Genomic DNA, 7,030 nt, shown 5'->3' on the forward strand with positions numbered 1-7,030 from the left:
GTGATGTTGACATGATCAGTCTAATCAAAGCTACTGTACATATAATGTGATTTGGCATCATTTTATCTGTGGCAAATGACCTTGCGCCTTCTTGGATGGGCACTTATGGCAGCACCCAAGGGGCTTGAATTGTCAAGCACTACCGTTAGGTTTGGCCGTGACGTAGTGTCCCCATGAGTGACAGAACACTGAGCCAATATCAGGCAACTAGAGAACATTACCAACCCCTACGCTCCATATTTGTAAAAAACAATGTGGGCTAAAAATGTGGGGCTCTGGCCTACCTGCACTGAATGACGGGTCGCCACTGTCACACATAGCTAATTGAGAGAGCATTAGTGTGATTCACATCAATGCGCTATGTAGATATCAATAAGAAGTTATATCCGTGTCGCCTGTAGGCTACATCATTGCTGTCGTCCTTACCTCCAAGCGTTTATTCAAGTTGGATCATCTTTGGATGCTGACAGCGGTCGCACCATTGGAAAACATAGCTTGGACTGTAGCCTACAAAAGCCTATAAGCCAATTTATGCTTGATCTGAAAATGTGGTCTTACACGGAACACAGACCGGCTGCGCGTGCGCCATCGTGCATACATTTATTTTGTCCCCAACACCAAACGTGATCATGACATGCAGGTTAAAATATCAAAACAAACTCTGAACAAATGACATTTATTTGGGGACAGGTCGAAAAGCATTAAACATGTATGGCAATTTAGCTAGCTAGCTTGCACTTACTAGCTAATTTGTCCTATTTAGCTAGCTTGCTGTTGCTACCTAATTTGTCCTGGGACATAAACATTGAGTTGTTATTTTACCTGAAATGCACAAGGTCCTCTACTCTGACAATTAATCCACACATAAAACGGCCAACCAAATCGTTCCTAGTCATCTCTCCTCCTTCCCGGCTTTATCATCTTTTAACTTATATGGTGATTGGCATCTACACTTTCATAGTATTACCACGATAACCGGCAAAACATTTCGTCTTTCAATCACCCATGTGGGTATAATGAGGAGATGGCACGTGGGTACCTGCTTCTATATGGCACGTGAGTACCTGCCTGTTTGCCACAGTGTCTCCTGACCCCTCCTGTCTCAGCCTCCAGTATTTATGCTGCATGTGTCGGGGGGCTAGGGTCAGTCTGTTATCCGGTGTCCTGTGTACATTTAAGTATGCTCTCTTTAATTCTCTCTTTCTTTCTCTCTCTCTCGGAGGAGGACCTGAGCCCTAGGACCATACCTCAGGACTACCTGGCATGATGACTCCTTGCTGTCCCCAGTCCACCTGACCATGCTGCTGCTCCAGTTTCATCTGTTCTGCCTATGGCTATGGAACCCTGACCTGTTCACCGGACGTGCTACCTGTCCCAGACCTGCTGTTTTCAACTCTCTAGAGACAGCAAGAGCGGTAGAGATACTCTTAATGATCGGCTATGAAAAGCCAACTGACATTTACTCCTGAGGTGTTGGCTTGCTGCACCCTCAACAACTACTGTGATTATTATTATTATTTGACCATGCTGGTCTTTTATGAACATTTAACATCTTGGCCATGTTCTGTTATAATCTCCACCCGGCACAGCCAGAAGAGGACTGGCCACCCCTCATAGCCTGGTTCCTCTCTAGGTTTCTTCCTAGGTTTTGGCCTTTCTAGGGAGTTTTTCCTAGCCACCGTGCTTCTACACCTGCATTTATTTTAGCTCTTGGCAATGCAGACGCTCGTTGGTACGTGCGAGCAGTGTGGGTGGAATAATTTAATAACATAGAGTTCTAAATATATTTTGTAAAGCTTGCGCATGCAACGCGAGCGGTGTGGTCAGCCTATTAGGCTCTGTATTGAGAGTGTAACCCAATTGCGGAGCCTACTGAAGCATGTATAAACACAAACTCACTTCCTTGACAACTTCCTTCTGCTCAGCTATGCAAAGTGCAAGAAGCATGAATGCCTTGACTTCTGCTGAGGCTATATCACAGTAAATGCTGTACGGTCACTGCAGATTTCAGATTGACCATCAAAGGCATTTGGTGTGTCATGATAGTGGTCTCTGCCTTGCAGAGGTGGGACCAAGTCACTATTATTTGAGCCACAAGCAAGTATCAACTTGTCCGAGTCTCAAGTCAAGCCCAAGTAGTACTAGAAGGGGTCATGTCTCCAGTCAAGACATGTTTTTTTTTCAAGTCAAGTCTCAAGTCAAGTAGTCTAAAAAATATATATTTATTGAGCATAGGCTACCAGACAGCCTATGGCTCTGAGACAGTTCCTCAGCTCATTGGTGCTCCAGTCCAGCTCATCTTTGCTCACCTGCACAACAAACAAAAAAACATTTATGCATGTCAAACACGAGACCTAACGCAGTGAAAAGTCCCCTGTACATTACCGATAGAGTACAGTTACAGATAACAGTAAGAATACACAAGGGCATGAAATCAGCAGAAGGAAAGGCGGGTTGACTTGCTCAGAGTGTAGATTTATTTACTGGTCTTGGTGATCCAATGCCGAAAGCAAAATATCATTAAGCAATAAGGCCCGAGGGAGTGTGGTATATGGCCAATATACCACGGCCACGGGCTGTTCTTAGGCACGACGCAACGCGGAACCCTTAGCTGTGGTTTATTGGCCATATATCACAACCACCCGAGGTTAATATTGTTGATCACTACATTTTTGGAGCTGAATATTATTTATTATGTCAATTCTCTCCCCACAATTTGATGTTTGCACTGCACCCAATTCTATAGTTGTACAGAAAATCAGCAATGTGTTCGCTAGCTCACCTGACCTGTGTTGATTCACAGTTTGCTGGTCCAATCAGAGGGCTGAGTGTGCGTTTCACAAGCCAATCTGTTGCACTTTTTATTGCAAGGGCGATGTTGCAGCTACTGTCTCTGTAGTGTGGAGTAATCCACGGACTCTGTGCCACAAAACAAATGACAAAACATGGCCAGATCATTTCAAGTCTTAAATCAAAGTCAAGTCCTGGATCTTGAGGCTTCAAGTCAAGTCTCAAGTTATTAAATTTTTTACATTTAACTAGGCAAGTCAGTTAAGAACAATTCTTATTTACAATGATGGCCTAACCATAACGACGTTGGGCCAATTGTGCGGCGCCCAATGGGACTCCCAATCACGGCCGGTTGAGATGCAGTGCCTTAGACTGCTGCGCCACTCGGGAGACCAAATCGGGAGCCTGAATCTATCAGGTCAAGTATCAAGTCATCAAATTTGTGACTAGTCAGACTCGAGTCCAAGTCAAGTCATGTACCTGGTGTCTACAGCTTCTGCTGACTTGTGGTCAGACTTTAGGCAGAACAAACTTAAATGTGTGCCTTTTTCAATGATGATTTGAATGTCATTGAGAAAGCAGAAAGGTGTCAAGTATAATTTGTTTTTGCAAACATCATTTCTGAATTTAAAAGTAATCCTAGAAGTAATCATCTAGTTTTTCAAAAGCATCTCTAATCTGATTTCAATATTTTAGCTGGTAACATAACAGATTACAGTTCATTTTTTAAGAATCCGTTACGTATAACAGATTGCATTAAAATGATTATGTAACATTGAAGCAAGGAGAATCCGTTACTCCCCAACTCTCTATAATTCTATAAGAAGAGAGAGACTGTAGATTCCTCTTACAGGAACTTTATTATAAGATTTGCAAAAAGGAATCAATCAACCATTACCAGGAATGTTTCAGAGTTGAATGCTTAACAAACATAGGTCGGGTCTCTGCTTTTATAGGAAAAAATACAACCCCTTTCTGTATACGTGGCAGCCAGCAGATAGTGTGTAAAAGGCAATTAGTTGTCTGTGCAGATTTAAGAAAGCATGAGGTTGACAGCCCGAGGGCTCAACAGTCTAACTGCATTCACAACAGCAAACACTATAATGTTCTATTTTCTGCAAATGTACATACATGTGACCTCTTGTAGAGCACCCAAACGGCTCTTGGCTGTAAGCTCAGTCACAGAAAGACAAGTTTGTATCCGTTTAGAAAAAACCCTAGCATATAACATGAGACCGTTATTTTGGCCGTAAAAACGGGATAGCATGACTAATTATGTCATTTTCCACATCAAGTGGCACTGGATCAGAAATGTTGTCAGGGTCCTCATAGTCTCTGTATCCAGGAACTTGGTGACTCTTGCCAGGAACTTTGTCCTGTAGTGAACCTTCAGAACAATGACCTTCAGAACCATGATTTCACCTGTCATGTGTTGGTCCAGATTACATCCCAAGTATGTAATGCAGCACATCTCCTTCACCGCTAGACCATTACACTTGACCGAGAAATTGGAAGTTTCTAACTTTGTGTTTGGAACCAAACAGGATACATTCTGTCTTGCCTAAAAGCAGAGGCAGTTTGTTGTCAGATAACCACTTACTGACTTTAGTCAGTTCACTGCTTAGAGTCTTTTCAATGGTCTCCTTATTCTTATGTGAAACCAGTCATCCGCATTCTGGAACAGAGGACATGAACAGGCAGAATCCATGTCATTTATGTAGAGCAAAAAAAGCAAAGGTAGTACAGAAGTACTCCACTTGTCAGAATTCTGGTGGATCCTGGTGGATCCCGTTACAAAAAGAATAATCTCGCCCAGTCATAACACGTGATATGCAGTATAGCATAAAAGCACCACAGGGAACAAAACACAATTTTAAGCAAAACAAAAACACAAAAAGCATAAAAATAAAGTGGAAAGTGTCGCAATCACTCACAAACAAACATGGGGGAACAGAGGGTTAAATAATGAAAAAGTAATTGGGGGAATGAAGTCAGGTGTGTAAGACAAGGACAAAACAAATGGAAAATGAAAAGTGGATCGGCGATGGCTAGAAGGCCGGCCGAACGCCGCCCGAACAAGGAGAGGGACCGACTTCGGGCGGCGTTCGGCCGGCCTTCTAGCCATCGCCGATCCACTTTTCATTTTCCATTTGTTTTGTCCTTGTCTTACACACCTGACTTCATTCCCCCAATTACTTTTTCATTATTTAACCCTCTGTTCCCCCATGTTTGTTTGTGAGTGATTGTTTGTTTGTATGTAATACGGTCCGTTATTGTGGGCTAGGTTATTGTGTTGTATTATTGATTCTTATCTGCTGTCCTGCGCCTGACTCCTCTACACCAACTACTACCGAAGGTTTATCCGGGGCTTTGGTTAGGTAGCAGCTCCCATTACCTCACTGCTGAAGGGGGGACCGGTGCGACTGCAGTGGACAGCTGGGGCGGACAGGGCTTTTGGTCACCTGAAGGCTCTGTTTACCTCGGCTGGCTCATCCGGATCCCTCTTTGGCGTTCATAGTGGAGGTGGACGCATCCGAGGCTGGGATAGGAGCCGTGCTCTCTCAGTGCTCGGGTACGCCACCGAAGCTCCGCCCGTGCCTTCTTTTCGAAGAAGGTCAGCCCCGTGGAGCAAAACTATGATGTGGGGGAGCGGGAGCTGTTGGCTGTCATCAATGCTCTGAAGGCGTAGAGACATTGCCTTGAGGGGGCGAGACACCCTTTTCTCATCTGGACTGACCACCGCAATCTGGAGTACATCCGGGCGGCGAGGAGACTGAACCCTCGCCAGGCAAGGTGGGCGTTATGTACAGGGCCCAATCCTCTCCAGTGTCCAGCTGGGCGTCTGTACGTTCTGTCTGCTGTCTGTGACCATTTGATCTATTGGGCCCACACGTCACCCTCCTCTGGTCATCCTGGCATCGGTCGGATGGTGCTCTGTCTTAGTGGGAAGTCCACTTTGGCCAAGGACGTGAGGGTTAATGTTTCCTCCTGCTCGGTGTGCGCCCAGTGCAAGGCTCCCAGGCACCTGCCCAAAGGGAAGTTACAACCCCTACCCGTTCCACAACGGCCGTGGTCGCACCTGTTGGTGGACTTCCTGACGTATCTTCCTCCCTCTCAGGAGGGAGGAAGATCCTGGTCGTTGTGGATCAGTTTTCTAAGTCCTGCCGTCTCCTCGCTTTGCCCGGTCTCCCTACGGCCCTACAGACTGCGGAGGCCCTGTTCACTCACATCTTCCAGCACTACGGGGTGCCTGAGGACATAGTCTCTGATTGGAGTCCCCAGTTCACGTCCAGGGTCTGGAGGGCATTCATGGAACGTCTGGGGGTCTCGGTCAGCCTCACCTCAGGTTTTAACAGGTGGAGAGAGTAAACCAGGATGTGGGTTTCTGCGGTCGGGGGAGTGGGCGGCGTTCATCCCCTGGGCAGAGATGGCCCAAAACTCACTCCGCCACTCCTCCACTAATCTCTCCCCCTTCCAGTGTGTACTGGGATATCAGCCGGTTCTGGCACCTTGGCATCAGAGCCAGATCGAGGCTCCTGCGGTGGACAAATGGTTTAAGTGCTCAGAGGAGACCTAGCGCGCCGCTCATGTGCACCTGCAACGGTCCGCGAGTTGGCAGAAGGCGAGCACTGACCATCACCGCAGTGAGGCCCCTGTGTTCGCACCGCGGGACAGGGTCTGGCTCTTCGACCCGAAACCTGCCCCTCCGCCTGCCCTGCCGGAAGCTGGGCCCGCGGTTTGTGGGGCCATTCAAAGTCCTGAGGAGACTGAACGAGGTATGCTACAGGTTACAGCTTCCCCCAGATTACTGTATTAATCCCTCGTTCCATGTGTCTCTCCTCAGGCCGGTGATGGCACGACATCCGCCGAAGTCGGTCCCTCTCCTTATTCGTTCGGCGGTAGACATCACCGTCCTTCTAGCCATCGCCAATCCACTTTTCTTTGTCCATTTGTTTTGTCCTTGTCTTACACACCTGGTTTCATTCCCCCAATTACTTGTTCATTATTTAACCCTCTGTTCCCCCATGTTTGTTTGTGAGTGATTGTTTGTATGTGATACAGTCTGTTATTGTGGCCTAGATTATTGCGTTGTATTATTGATTGTTTGAGTAAATTACGTTTATAACTCATATCTGATGTCTTTCACCTGACTCCTCTACACCAGCTACACACAGGCTTATAACAGAAAGAGAGGATTAAAGTTGCCACTAGTATCAATTCAACTGGAAGAGAAAGTTAT

General features: G+C 46.2%; 1 long non-coding RNA gene across 2 annotated transcripts in view; it reads right to left on the bottom strand.

Annotated features, from left to right (window-relative positions):
• Positions 1-1,659: 1,659 nt before the first annotated feature.
• Positions 1,660-7,030, bottom strand: part of LOC116374825 (uncharacterized) — a 41,060-nt gene continuing 35,689 nt past the window's right edge. For both annotated transcript variants that reach the window (XR_004210771.1, XR_004210769.1), the window contains exons 2-3: positions 2,783-2,919; positions 1,660-2,309 (exon numbers count right to left, since the gene is read on the bottom strand). This is a non-coding gene — a long non-coding RNA (uncharacterized LOC116374825). The remainder of the gene's footprint in view (positions 2,310-2,782; positions 2,920-7,030) is intronic.

This window comes from Oncorhynchus kisutch, linkage group LG1, assembly GCF_002021735.2.
Source record: "Oncorhynchus kisutch isolate 150728-3 linkage group LG1, Okis_V2, whole genome shotgun sequence".
In the NCBI taxonomy this organism is placed as follows: Eukaryota; Metazoa; Chordata; class Actinopteri; order Salmoniformes; family Salmonidae; genus Oncorhynchus; species Oncorhynchus kisutch.